Source organism: Tenrec ecaudatus, chromosome 12 (assembly GCF_050624435.1).
Source record: "Tenrec ecaudatus isolate mTenEca1 chromosome 12, mTenEca1.hap1, whole genome shotgun sequence".
Taxonomy (NCBI): Eukaryota; Metazoa; Chordata; class Mammalia; order Afrosoricida; family Tenrecidae; genus Tenrec; species Tenrec ecaudatus.
Window position 1 is genome coordinate 89639371 of NC_134541.1, and position 14849 is coordinate 89654219.

The window sequence follows — 14849 nt, forward strand, 5'->3', positions numbered from 1 at the left end:
TATTTTGAAGAAAACAGTATGAGAAAAGTTGACCTTCAAAGGCAAGTAGACCTTTTGTTTACAACTGGTTTGCATTAATGCATGATTGATTTTAAGAAAAGGGGATTGCTAAAATCAGGTACATAATAGCCTAATTATACCAAGGTTCTGTCTGTTCATTGTATTTTGGAGAAGTTCACATAAACAACTAGGACTTTTTCCCAGGGGTGTTCTCCAGACAGTGGAAGAAGGTCCTCCTTGACTGGCCAAACTCAGGAAACGAGGCTTGGCCGTGACCAGATCATATGGGCCTCTCAGGCAGCCCAGTTCCCTCTTGTGAAGCAGACATATTCAGAAATGAACAACTTTGGGCAATTTGGTTTTGGATGCCTGTAGCTTGGGAGCATCCAAAATGTCTTCATGGTCTGCACTCATTCCCTTGTCCCAGCGACCAACCGTGAGCACTCGATTGGAGTTCATTTCTGGGCAGTCTTCCTGATAGTGTTGCACGGAGCCACAAAGTCTGCAGTCACCACCATCAGCATAGATCCCTTTGGGTTTCTCAGGAAAAGATCTGATGGGTGTCCATCTCCCCACACATGAAATATTTTGCGAAAGAAATTTCACCAAGAGCTATGTCCACTTTAGCTTTGCGCTTAGTTATTTCATGTTCTGTGGACCCGCAACGATAGCGTAGTCCAGTGCCTGCATCCTGAGGGTCAAGGACAGCTGGGCAGTCTGCAACCCCGTGTCCAGGTTGTCTACAATGGAAACAAACCATTGCATTTGTCTTTGCTGTTTGCCTTTTTAATCTTCTTCCTTCCCTCTGACTGTCTTTCTTTAGAGCAAGTGCAATGTCTTCGCTGATTTCCGCACTGACAGCTGCTCCCCTCTCTCCATTGTGAGCCACCTGTGAGCTCTGCCTTAGGTGTTCCGTGAACCCATTCACATCTTCATTTAAGTACTCTTTTTCTTTTTGTTCTTTTTTGTGTTTTGTTTGGAGTGCATCATTTTTAAAGGGCAGTTCATGGGCTTTGAAATGATTTAACTTTGGCTTGGCTTTGATTTCCGCTGTCTTGGGTCCCATCTTCAGATCCTTCCATGGTGCTGCCTCCAAGGTTCTCTTGTTAGCTGTGGCTGTAACTTGTTCCCACCTGGTCATGGTTTCCCAAGCTGTACCTAATCAATCACACGCGAATCCTTGAGATCAGGAGCATTTGCTGTGTCAGGTTTTATTTACTGACTTATGATTGCAGATCCAAGTAATTTACTTTTGGTACAATTGCAATTTTCCTAATCAGGATATTGGAAAAAAATATCAATCTGGGACAAAATAAGAGGATGGAGGAATGGTCACTATAATTTTATTTTTCTAGAAAATTGCTGTCACTGTCAGCTTGTGTGAAAAATTATAGTGTTAATTGCCCTATATAATCATTATTTCATATTAATCCTGGGTGAAAAATAAGAAGCTATCTTTTTTTTAATGGTCAAAAGAATGATGGTTTAAAGAACTCCTTAATTCCCTTCCCCCAAATCTTAATGGCAAAGTTAGGAAAGAGTTATCCCTTTGCATATGTTTAAGAATGCTTTATTAAAAGAAAGAGGGAGCGAATACTCTCAGGAAAATCTCTCAGAAATTAATTAGGTCCTAATCATGGAAAGCTTGTTAATTAAAATAAACAAATAAAAAAGGAATCATTATTTTCTAGTCTAAGTATCTTCCAGTATTCTATGTTCCATTCCTTCAGCACTTGTATATATGTCAGCATTGCTTATAAAATATCTGGTAAAGTTAATATCAGGTCTTACAGTCATAAAAAAGTTCCTATCTGAAATCATATGACATGCTATTGAACCTAATTTAGTTAGACTATATCATGAGGGATTACTGCCAAAGTACTGAGAACTCTGCCCCATCTGTCTGCTAGTTTGTTATACTGTAGTGGCTTGTGTGTTGCTATGACATTGGGAATTATGTCACTAGTATCTCAAATGCCAGGCGGTCACACAAATTTGTCATATTTCAACAGAGCTTCCAGACTAAGAACAGACTCAATGGGTAAGAACCTAGAGTCAGGAACCCAAACAGGAAGAACACGTTCCATCTATCTTATTTGAAAGAACTCATGAACACATTCAGACCTCAAGTTGCAATATTGAAAGATTCTATAGCCCAAATATTGAAGAACAATACAGGAAGCGTCCAAAGAAGAAAGAAATAATTCATGACGTCACTGTAAAAGAGAGAACTTGTTGGAATTCAACCACTTCAAGAGATAGCATAGGAGCAGTAACCAATGGCACTAAAGGGAAACGTTCAAGCCACACTGAAAGCATTAGCCCCTAGCAGGTATTCATGGACTACAAAGGGAAATGTTTCAAAAAGGTGATGATGCGCTGGAAATACTCACTTGTCTAGGGCAGGACATTTTGAAGACAATTATGTGGCCAACTGACTGGGAGAGATTCATATTTGTACGAATATTCCAAGAATAGATGACTCAAAAGAATGCTCAAATTACAGAATACTATCATCAATATCACATCCAAGTACAATTTTGTGGAGGAATATTCAACAAATTTTGCAGGAGTACATTGAAAATTAGCTGCCAGAGCAACTAGGGGAGCAAAGCAGGGAACTCCTGAGGGAGTGCAAAGGATAGACTCTGGGGTTAGAAAGTGGTACCCCATTAGACTTGACTGGAAGACCCGCCTAGGGTCAAAAATCAGACCATGATCTATTTACAGGCTTTTCTTTCTTTTTAAAAATTAAAAAAAAATCTTAAAAAAAATAATTTATACTTCTCTGGGTCATTGGTTTTTTGTTCTTGTTGTCATTGTTGCATTCTCTGTTGTTGCTTTGTCTTGCTGTGCCTTGTTTGTTGGTGCATATTATTATCTCTGGAGATCTATCTAGATAAGACAGGCTGGATGAACAGTCTGGAGGAGAAAACAATGGTACTGATGGTTCCAGGGGGACATGGGAGAGGGGGAGGTGAGGGAAATTAGGTGGTGTTTACCAACCCAGGGACAAGGGAGCAACAAGTGATCCAAATTAGTGGTAAGGAGGGTGTGAGAGGCCTGGTAGGGATTCAGCAAGGGCAATATAACCAAGAGAAATTACTGAAACCCAAATGAAGGCTGAGCATGATAGTGGGACAAGAGGAGAGTAAAAGGAAATAGAGGAAAGAACTAGGTGACAAAGCATACATATAGAGGTCTAAATATGGGCATGTACATATGTAAATATATTTCTATAGGACGGGGGAATAGATCTACATGGATATATTTATAGGTTTAGTATTAAGGCATCAGATGGACATTAGACTTATACTCAAGTACTTCCTCAATGCAAGAACACTTTGTTCTATTAAATGGGCATTCCATGAGACACACCTGCCTGACATGATCACTGAAGACAAATGTGTGCATAAGCAAATGTGGTGAAGAAAGCTGATGGTGCCCAGCTATCAAAAAGATATAGGGTCTGGAGTCTTAAAGGCTTGCAGGTAACCAAGCAGCCATCTAGCTGAGAAGCAAAGAAGCCCACATGGAAGAGGCACACCAGCCCGTGTGACCACGAGGTATGGAAGTGGTCAGGTATCAGGCATCAAAGAACAACAAAAAAACATATCATTCTAAATGAGGGTGAGTGCAGAGTGGAGACCCAAAGTCCACATGTAGGCAACTGGACATCCCCTTACTGAAGGGTTTCGGGGAGGAGATTAGCCAGTCAGGGTGCAGGGTATCAATGATGAAACATACAAACTTCCTCTAGTTCTTTTTTTTAAAAACATTTTATTATGGGCTCATACAACTCTTATCACAATCCATACATATACATACATCAATTGTATAAAGCACATCCATACATTCTTTGCCCTAATCACTCTCAAAGCATTTGCTCTCCACTTAAGCCCTCTGCATCAGGTTCTCTTTTTTTCCCCCTCCCTCCCCGCTCCCCCCTCCCTCATGTGCCCTTGGTAATTTATACATCGTTATTTTGTCATATCTTGCCCTATCCGGAGTCTCCCTTCCCCCCCTTCTCTGCCGTCCATCTACCAGGGAGGAGGTCACATGTGGATCCTTGTAATCACTTCCCCCTTTCCAACCCACTTGCCCTCCACTCTCCCAGCATCGCCCCTCACACCCCTGGTCCTGAAGGTATCATCCACCCTGGATTCCCTGTGCCTCCAGCTCCCATATGCACCAATGTACAACCTCTGCCCCATCCAGTCCTGCAAGGTAGAATTCGGATCATGGTAGTTGGGGGGAGGAAGCATCCAGGATCTGGGGGAAAGCTGTGTTCTTCATCGGTACTACCTCGCACCCTGACTGACCCATCTCCTCTTCTAAACCCCTCTATGAGGGGATCTCCAGTCTTCCTCTAGTTCTTAAATGCTTCCTCTCCCCTCTATCATGATCCCAATTCTACAAATTGGGAATTCTACAAATTCTTACAGATAGGAACTGGAAACATAGGGAATCCAGGACAGACAATCCCTTCAGGTCCAGTGGTGAGAGTGGTGTTACCTGGAAGGTAGAGGGAAGGTACAATAGAAAGGGGGAACTGATTACATGGATCTACATGTAACCTCCTTCCTGGGGGATGGACAACAGAAAAGTGGGTGAAGGGAGACGTTGGACAGTGTAAGATATGACAAAATAATAATTTATAAATTATCAAGTGTTCATGAGGATGGGGGGATCAGGGAGGGAGGAGGAAAAATGAGGAACTGATATCAAGGGCCCAAGTAGAAAGCAAATGTTTTGAAAATGATGATGGCAACAAATGTACAAATGTGCTTGACACAATGAATGTATGTATTGATTATCATAAGAATTGAATGAGCCCCCAACAAAATGACTTAAAAATTTTAAAATAGAAAGAAAGTTAGATGGCAGAGTTTCAGAAGAGGACATGGAACAAGGGATCTCATTGCTGATGTTAGATGGATCTTGACTAAAACCAGAGGATGGTTACTTGTGTTCTATTGACTGAGCCAAGACATTTGATTATTTGGATCATAGCAAATTATGGATAACCTTTTGAAGAATGGGAATCCTGAACACTACATTGTGCTCTTGTGAAACCTGTATGTGGATCAAGAGGCAATTGTGAAAACAGAACAAGGGAGTTCTACATTGTTTGAATCAGCAAAAGCATGCATCAAGGTTATATTCTCTTACTGTATTTATTCAATGTGTATACTGAGCAAATCATCAGAGAAATTGGCTTATATGAAGAAGACTGTGACATCAGGATTGGAGGAAGTTTTAACAATATGAGATGACACAGCCTTACTTGCTCAAAGTGAGAAGGACTTGAATCACTTCCTGATAAAGACCAAGAACTTCAGCCTTCAGTATGGATTACAACTCACTGTAAAAATAAATAAATAAATAAAGCTGGGCCAATAGGTAACATCATGATAAATGGAAAAAAAGTCTTTCTAGGATCTACAATCAATACTCATGAAAGCAGCAGTCATGAGATCAAATAATCTGTTTATGCAATTTTCTTTTTAAAATCATTTTATTGTGGCTCATACAACTCTTATCACAATCCACACATACATCAATTGTATAAAGCACACTTACACATTCATTTCCCGCATCATTCCCAAAACTCGATTTCTGCTTGGATTCCTGGAATCAGCTCCTTATTTTCCTTTTTTTCCTCCCCCTCGCTGCTCCCCCCTCCCTCATGGATCCTCGATAATTTATAAATTATTATTTTATCTTATCTTACACTGCCCTGCATCTCCCTTCACCCACTTTTCTGTTCCCGATCCCCCAGGGAAGAGGTTATATGTAGATCCTTGTGATCAGTTCCCCCTTTCTACACCCCCTTTCCCTCCAGGTATCACCATTGGTCCTGAGGGGTTCATCTGTCCTGGATTCCCTGTGTTTCCAGTTCTCAGCTGTACCGCTGTCCATCCTCTGGTAGAATTGGGATCATGATAGTTGGTTGGAGAAAGCATTTAAGAACTAGAGGAAGGTTGTGAGTCTCATTATTGCTACGCTGAACCCTGAGTGACTCATTTCCTCCCCCCTACCCTTCTGCAAAGGATATCCAGTTGTCTACAGATGGACATTGGGTCCCCATCATGCGCTCCCCTCATTCATGGTGATATGATTCCCCCCCACCACCACCTTTGGTGCTTGAAACCTGGTCCCCTACGCCCTTCATGATCACACATGTTGGTGTGCTGCTTCCATGTGGGCTTTGTTGCTTCTGGGCTAGATGGCTGCTTGTTTACTTTCAAGCCTTTAAGACCTCAGATGCTATATCTCTCAATAGCTTGGTACCATCAGCCTTTTTCACCACATTTACTTATGCACACATTCTTCTTCAGCATTTATGTGGGGAAGGTGCTCACATAATGATGGTTTTTGTTATATTTCTATGGATATATACAAAGTAAATAATTGCAGATCATAAGGTATTTGTATTTGCATTTGCTTAAGAAAGCACCATACTGTTTTCCATAATGGCTACACAAGTCTGCATCTCACCAGCAATGTGTTTCAATATCTTCATATCCTCTCTATCATTTATTATTTTCTGCTTTGCAAATTTTTTTTACTAAGTTTGTTAGTGTCAGGTGGTTTGGTAGTTAGATAATTTTATGTCGACTTGGAGATATATGAAAACGTAGGGGTAGAATCTAACTTGTCAATCAGTCACAACCTGATTGTGCGTCCTTGGGGGTGTGGCCTTCTCACCAAAAGGACCCTGAGAACCTCCTGCTATCCTCTCTTTCCTTCCTTTTTGGTTAGGTTGTTAGGCTGCCTGATCCAGTTGCCTTTCTTCACCATATGTGCTGTTCCATGCTGTCCTACCTGAGGGAGCTTCACCTGGTTGTTCCATGCTGCACTACCATGCAGCACTACCTCACTGTGCAGTGCCATCTGAAGGCTGCATCACCATGCAGTTCTGTGCTGTCCCACACCATTCAGGGTCAAGCCACTGAGCTGCGTTGTCCCTGGGTCAACTCTACTCTTCTTTCCTCACCTCGATTCCACACACTATACCACCAGCGAGTCACCTCATATTGCCACACCTGAGGTTCCACCCTGACTTGCTCACCACACTGTGCTACTAGCTTCCTACACTTCTCCTCCTCAATTACCTACTTTATTTGGGCTGTGGTCCTTGTGGCCCCATAAAGACCGTTAGCTTTTGAACGGATCCAGGAAAGTGAGTAGGATTGAGCTCTCTGTACTGCTGTTATAAATTATTTTCACTATGGAAACTTATGTACCCAAATATATTTATAAGTGTCCTAGTTGTGTTTCTCTAGATAACATTGTCTAATACAGATTGCATCTCATCAATATTTTAATTTTTATTTCTCATAGCTAATTATAAAGAACATTTCTTCATATTACTATTGTCTCCTTGGATGTCATCTTTGGTAAATTGTCTATTCATGGATGGTGTTTACTTTTTATTGAGCTATTTTTGTGGTTTTCTTATTAAAGTATTATAATTTTCTAGAGAGGTTTTATATCATCCCTTTATTTGATATATAATTGTCAAATATTTACCTCCAATATGTGAGATCTTTTTTTTTACTCTTTAAATGAAACCTTTGATGTACCTAAATGTAGTTTTAGAAAGTTCAGAAACCAGGGAGTAAAGATCTTCCTACATTATTTTTGTTTTATTTTTAAATAATATTTTGTTTATTCTGGTCTTCCTTTATTTTTATATAAAGTTAATTATTAGTTTTTCCATTGCTTTGAAGAAGTTTTCTGGCACTTAGATAACAATTTCATTGTTTATAGTGTTTTGGGTAATATTGAGATTTTCACTATAAAATCTTCCTATCCATGAGCATGAAACATTCTTTTACTTATGTAAATGTCTTTTGTGGTGTTGTAGAACTGTTTTATAGTATTCCTGGCATATGTCTTTTGTTTCTTTAAACCAGATTTCTTCCTGGTCTATATATTTTAATAACACTGTATAGTCAATAAACAGAGGTAAAATATAAGATAACATGGCATTCTTTTATACTCTATTATTTCCCAATTCTCATTTTCCCTTTCATTCCGTTTTTAATTTATTTCTGTATCTAATCAATTATAAGCTTTCCAAAATTTTTTGTTTATTTTGATGCATGCTTATTTTCTTTCAGTATTTTTACTATGTGAAATGTACTTTGAAATCTCATATTTCTTTTTTAAAATCTGTCCTAGAAATTAGAAATTATTTTATATAGTTTAAAAAAGGTCTTCAAAGATGATTTGAGAGAACTGTGTGTGACTGTGAAATTTTGTGTCCTGCTTGGGGAAAATGCCACAGAAACTGTTATTATGTTGAACACAGCTTACAAGGATAGCACTATGGGAAAAATTTAAGTGTACGAGTGGTTTTCTTGTTTTAAAATAGTGAAATGTCAATTGATGACAAATCTCATTCTGGATGTCTATCAACTTCCCTAATGAACATAAATGCTGAATCCTAGGGTATTTGGAGTTCTTTCCAACAGGTCAGACTGTTAATCAGGCTTTTTATGTGGAGTTTCCAAAAAGATAGTTTAACATGGGGGGCTGGTTTACCACCACCATAATGCACCTGCTCACACAGCCATCTCAGTGTGCCAGTTTTGAGCAAAAAGCAGTATACCTCTCTTGCCCCACACACTGTACTAACCTGACCTCACTTAATGTGTCTTCTTTTTTTGTCTTTTTATTTTTCACTTCACTTTATTTTTTTTAATCATTTTATTGGGGGCTCATACAACTCTTATCACAATCCATACAGATACATCCATTGTCTCAAGCACATTTGTACATATGTTGCCATCATTTTCAAAGCATTTTCCTTCTACTTGAGCTCCTCAGTTCTCTTCTCCCTCATGAAACCTTGATAATTTATCAATTATTATTATTTATTCATGCCTTGCACTTTCCAATGTCTCCCTTTACCCCCTTATCTGTTGTCCATCCCCTGGGAGGGGATTAAGGTAGGTCATTGTGATCAGTTCCCCTCTACTCCCCGACCTTCCCCTTACCCTCCTGGTATGGCTACTCTCAATATTGGTCCTGAGGAGTTTATCTGTCCTGTACTTCCTGTGTTTCCAGCTCTTATCTGTACCCATATACATGCTTTGGTCTAGCCAGATTTGTAAGGTATAATTGGGGTCATGATAGTGGGGATAATTCCAGAAGCATTAAAGAATCAGAGGAAAGCTGTATATTTCATCAGTGCTATACTGCACCCTAACTGGAACATCTTCCCGTGTGACTTTTTAATTTCCTTGAAAGAAGGACATGAAGGGACAGTGATTTCATGATGTAGAAAAGGTGAAGAAAAAAAACAAGGGAGATGCTGTCGGCCTTCCAAGCAGATGAGTTTGAAAAATGTTTCATAAAATATAATCATAGATTTGACAAATTCATTAAATGTAATGGATAGTACTTTGAAGGTGATAAAGTTGTTTTGTTTAAAAAAATTAAATATATAGCTTTGAAAAAATCCGTTTTGTGTGTGTGTGTGTGCCCCCTCGTGTGTGTGTGTGTGCGTGTGTGGTTGTTGTTTTTTTTTGTGGGAGTCAAATGATGTACGCCGGTTCTTCAGAATCGATACCTAATTTTTTGAGCTCAGTGAGATCCGGTTGTTAAAATACCACTTATAATCAAGATTCTGTCTCAGATAGGTGGTTGTGCAGCCACCTATTGCAGAAATCAAAAATGTACATTTTTGAGTACTTTTAACATCCATCTGTACATCATTGTATTCTAAACACCTGTAATAATGGTCATTACATCCCTAGGTATAAAATATTGAATGGAATAATGCTTCCAATATTTATTTATTCATTTCATAAAAATATCTCTACTTTTGATGAAATATTACATTTGTATTCCTTTGCATTTATTATTTCAGCAAACAAACATATAACATAAAGAGGAAAAAATGCCAAACAACCACGGGTGACACTTTCACTTTCAGTTTTGTGCAATATCCCCCATTTCCACGAAATACTATGAGTTATGCAATTCCTGAAAGTGTTCAAAGAGCTAACAATTACAATAATTCAGCCAATGTGAAAGGGGTTTTCACAGATGAAAGTTGATGGTCAGAGAAGTCACCCAACTGTTTTTAATCTATCAAACACAATGACTATTTTATAATTGGCCTAACTCTAAAGGACTGGGATCCTATTCCTTCAATGAAAAATGCTTAAGTATTAAATCACACATCTCATGATGTTCACATAAAAGCAAAGAATATTATCAGCGAGATGTCCAGTAAGAAGCAATATGGAAATATTTTAAATAAGTTTTATTGTTTTGTCAGGTATTATTTAATATTTTAAAACTAATTACAAATTCTAGTTTTATGTACCTCTTTTGTTGTACTGATTTAAGCATTAACTGATGTATTAATAGATTACCTCTCGTATGCCATTTTTAAAATACTTCAGACAATTATGAATTTAGGGAACTGATTGTAAAAATATTTGATTCCCACCTCTATATACATACAAAACATGCTCATATGGAACTATATTTTCTGGTTATAGCATAGTTTATTCAACCATTCTTTTCTGTTTACATATGCTTTTGAACGTTTTGTTGTTGTTCCCAAGATTTATTCAAGGATTCGTACAAAATATTTTCACGAAGTGAGTTTTAATCTTCATCTTCTTCCTCTTCTTCGTCCTAATTAATCTGGAAGTAACGTAACTCATTACTTTGCTGTTGGGGCCCACACACAACTAAACACATAGGTTATTCTTCAAATATTTTTTGTTAAGGTATTTCAAACACCTTTCGGACAAAGGCACCTCAGGGGGTAGAGTACTCTTGCTCTGGCTGCTCGCCTGAGATTACTGGTGTTCCCTTCACCTGGATCCATTTCTGAAGGAACTGTTCCAAATGGGAAGCACCCATGAGTCCACCTTCTACAAGAAGGATGCACCTCAGAACCCGCTTATTTCTTTTACCCTAATTTACCACACACTTTTCACAGGTGCCATGGTGGCAGCGAAGGCAGAAAAGCTGCTTTTGAACTTTTGGAAAAGTATCATTCAAAAGGTCTGCATCAAACAGCAAGTGAATGTTAGTTTTGTAAGGTGCTGAAGAATTTCTACTAGGAAAGCTATCATTTTGCATTAGCACTAGCAATGTGTGCGAGGCCCTGTTTCTTCCCAGGCTTAGCAACCTAATAGGCTGTATTCTATGAAGCTGTACATTACTGTAGGCGAGGCACATCCGTATGAACGAGTCCAAGAAAGCAGGTTTGGGAAGGCTTGTTTGAGGGACCCAAACCCCCTTGTGTTATTTCTCCATGCAGACCTGTGTACAGAGGACAGGAAAACAAAGTCAATAGAAATTAGTTGCAGTAAACTCTTGTACTTTTCCTTTGAACTTTATCCAAATAGTCCCCAATTTTGTTTATAAAAATGATCTCTTTGTGTATCTACATCTCCTCCTCACACCTTCCCAGTCCAGCAAGTAAAATCTCTTGTATTATAGAACTATTTCTTTCTCTTTTTTGTTGTTGTTGGAGTTCTTGTCCTTTATACCCATTCTATCCTTATAGGCGGGATATTAATACTAACTTATCTCAGTGGAGTCCACTCTAACTTTTAGTGACCCCATGAGACAGAATGGAACTGCTTCTTAAAATTTCAGAGACGAAAGACTTTCGAGAACCAGGTTACGTTTTCTTTCTCTTGAGGATGACTTGTTAATTTTGAAACAAGTAGTAGGTTAAATAGTAGACTGTTAACTGAAAAGTTAGCAACTTAAATTCACCAGCCTCTCTGGCAAAGAAAGCTGAATGGATAATATCTCTTATACCCGGACATTAATCTTATATGTGGGCACAGAGTGAAGGATGATGCCTTCCTACATTGGTCTACATGATGGTCTCAAAACTCTCATGGTACCCAAACTTGGTCCATCAGAATGAATTCCATATTTAAAATGAGTGGTGAAGGGGCCTCTCTCCTGGTGCACCGGATAATACGTATGTCTGCCACTACTGCTTCTCTCTTCACAGTGACACAGGTGACCTCCGCATAGAAAGAGGTAACCAAAAAGAAAGCAAAAGAAGTTAAAAAAAAAAAGGAGAGTAATAATGTCCTAAAAATTTGTGTTTGCAAGAAATGAAAGCCTGGCGAGATAGTGATTAAGAACATCAGCTGGGTTGGCAGCACACATCTACCCTGTTTCCCCCAAAATAAGACAGAGTCTTATATTAAGTTTTGCTCCCAAAGGCGCACTAGGTCTTATTTTCAGGAGATGTCTTATTTTTCCATGAAGAAGAATACGGTACACATTTATTGTTGAACCAAAAAAAAAAAAGGATATTTATTACCTGTATATGGTACTGTAGTAGTTGTCATTGCAAACCAGCATAACCAGACAAACTGTGAATCCTACAGTATCAAGAATTTCTTGTTACTACCATTATTTCCATGTACAACAATCTATGGCACATTTACTCATAATCTATGGTACATTTACTCGCACTTCCTGTATGATCCAGCTGTGCTGTGGCCAACAGTGAGCTATGCAGCAGAGCCCCTGCTATGGTCCAGAGTCCAGAGTTATGGTAGCTTCCGGGGACCTTCTTATCAGGGAGGCCTTCTGTTCGAGGAGGTCTTATTTTTGGGGGATGCCTTATATTTCAGTAAGAGGCAAAACTGTAAGTAGGTCTTATTTTGGGGGGATGTCTTACTTTCAGGAAAACACAGTAGTAGTCACTTGTGTAAGGAATTTTCAAGCGCAAAACAGAACCAAAGATCCAATCGTCAAAATTTAGAAGCAGACTTTATTGGGAGGCTTGCGGGCAGATTCAGCAACTCAGGGAATTGAGCTATTGAAACCGCACTTTGGGAAATTTAGGCTGTGGTTTTTATACCCCTGCTGGCAGGCACAGCTGGGAAGGGTCCAAGCTGGGGAGGATCTGTGCCCACAGGTGCTTCAGAAGGGAGAAGGCCTTTGACCTTATCTATATGCCAAGGACGGCTAGAGTGGAGTGTGCATATCTTTCAGAAAACATTCTGGCTCAGGAGGAGTCGGCTTCAGGAATTTGAAGGTTGAGCAGGGGACGGGGAGATCAGTGAGAGAGAGAGGTCAGTGAAAGGGAGGTCTATGAGAGGTGAATTCTGAGAGCCAAGCTGAAGGCACCAGATTCAAAATGGAGTCCCTTTTGCCAAGACCAGGCATACCCAACTCTGCTTTATAGTGAAAAGGGGTGGAGTCAGTCTCTTCTGTAACCTCTTTCTGCGGATATAAGGATGACGAACTCATACCAGGGAGGGGATTTTAGGCAGAGTACTGGAATGCCTGGTCTGGCATTGGGTGGAGAGGCTGGTATTGCTGCAGCAGCATCTGGTGGACTGCTATACAGGTGATCTCGCGGAGCCGGTTTTGCAGGAGCTGAATGAGACAAGGGGCAATTAAGAGCAAAATTATAACTAAAATTATGGGTCCTAGTATGGGAGCTAGGAAGAAGTACAGAGAAGGGTTCCACCAGGAGGAGGATCCGTCTATTCTGAACCTGGTGTTTTGCAGCTTACAGTTTAGCTTGTTGAGGGTCTGGACTCTAGTTTCCACAATTCCCCACTCATTGATGTAATAACAGCAGTCTCCTGGAGGAAGAGGCAGGTTTCCCCCTTTTCAGCTGTGATGAGGTCTAAAGCGCGGTGGTCCTGCAAGGCAACTTGGGCAAGAGAGGTATTTGTTTCTGCAGGGAGGCTAGAGACCTGGCAGTGGCATTGACTGCCAGCTGGAAGCGTGCGGATAACTTGTCTGCTGTGATGATAGTGTCCAAGGGTCCCGCCGCTGAGTCCTACTGCACCTGCTGCTGAGGCTAAGGAGATGCCCACTGCTATCGGGAGAAAAGCTGCTCTTTTAGTACGGCGACTGTATACCTGGATGTATTTGTCCTGGAACTCAGCCGGAGTGTATATAGTGAGCTGCGGAACCAGAGTGACGGGTAGGCACAAAAGGGTAGAGGTGGAACGGATGTTCAAATGCTTAATGAGTGTATAGTTGCACCAAGAGAAAAGTCCTTCTGGGGCTGTTGGTGGTTTGGAGGGGATTTGGGTGACATTACATGTCTGTGCAGATGCATTGGGGTAGAAAAAGGGCACTTGAGTGTTTTCTGGTTGCATGTTTAAGAAATGTTGCGGAGCAAGGACAAGTATGGAAGGTACGAAGCTAGCGGAGGGCAATCAGTTGCAGGAAGAAGCGAGAAAAGGAAAGGTTGTTCGTAGAGTATTTCGAAAGGACTGAGGCCGGACGGCTCCCGAGGGGCCGTGTGAAGGCGAGTAAGAGCAAGAGGGAATAATTGAGGCCAGGACAGCTGAAGTTCAAGTGAGAGTTTGGTGAGCTGTTGTTTTATGAGACTGTTAGCTCGCTCAACGTTACCAGAAGACTGGGGTGGTAGGCTGCGTGGAGTTTCCAGCAGATGCCCAGTGAGGCGCTAACTGCCTGCTGCACCTTAGATTTGAAGGCTGGGCCGTTGTCCGACTGGATTGAAGCAGGCTGGCCAAAACGAGGAATGGTGTTTTGAAGAAGGTGAGTGGCGACTATGCTTGCACTCTCAGAGGAGGTGGGAAAGGCTTCGATCCACCCTGAAAATGTGTCAACCATAGTGAGGAGATATTTAAACCGCTTGTACTTTGGCATGTGGGTAAAAGTTTATCTGCTAGTCCTGTCCTGGTAGGTGCCCTCGAATCTGGTGAAGCTGTTTACGAGGGTGTTGAGCTCCTGGGCTATTGGAGAGGGCACAGATGTTGCATTTTATATGTACTATGTTGATAGTGCTTTATAGTCCAATGGGGTGAAATATGGGGGTTACAAACTTGTAGAGAGTTTTTGGTCTGATGTAT

General features: G+C 40.4%; 1 pseudogene; it reads right to left on the reverse strand.

Annotated features, from left to right (window-relative positions):
* Positions 1-330: 330 nt before the first annotated feature.
* LOC142422692 (zinc finger CCHC domain-containing protein 9 pseudogene) lies at positions 331-1141 on the reverse strand (annotated as a pseudogene).
* Positions 1142-14849: the final 13708 nt, after the last annotated feature.